Raw genomic sequence first — 371 nt, forward strand, 5'->3', positions numbered from 1 at the left:
CAGAGAGTGCCCGAATTTAAGCGACGGAAGCGTAGCCAATTGCCACGATTTGAAGACGTATTTACACTTGGTGGACAGTTTTGTGAGCTCAAATTGCCCGCTAAGAGCCACAGCAAAGAGGGTTTTGAATAGAGGTAATTATAAGCAGGAGGTTCTTTCATGCCACTAATTGATTAATTGTAGATATGGTGGTGATGGGGAGGGCACATTGATTTTTATTCATGTCGGAAGCCCACTTCGCAATTGAAGCTGAGGCTATACATTGTTTTTGTATAGATTCTTGAGAGCCATTTTTTGGGCAGCATAGATATGTGTACTGACAATGTACAGTTTTTTGAGTTATTAGGTGGTTGAATGTGTGCATGAAATGT

The 371-nt window shown here is 41.0% G+C and overlaps 1 pseudogene; it reads left to right on the plus strand.

The window, feature by feature from the left end:
* Window positions 1–371, plus strand: part of LOC105174091 — a 1,600-nt pseudogene extending 1,229 nt beyond the window's left edge.

Source organism: Sesamum indicum, linkage group LG1 (genome assembly GCF_000512975.1).
Source record: "Sesamum indicum cultivar Zhongzhi No. 13 linkage group LG1, S_indicum_v1.0, whole genome shotgun sequence".
Lineage (NCBI taxonomy): Eukaryota > Viridiplantae > Streptophyta > Magnoliopsida > Lamiales > Pedaliaceae > Sesamum > Sesamum indicum.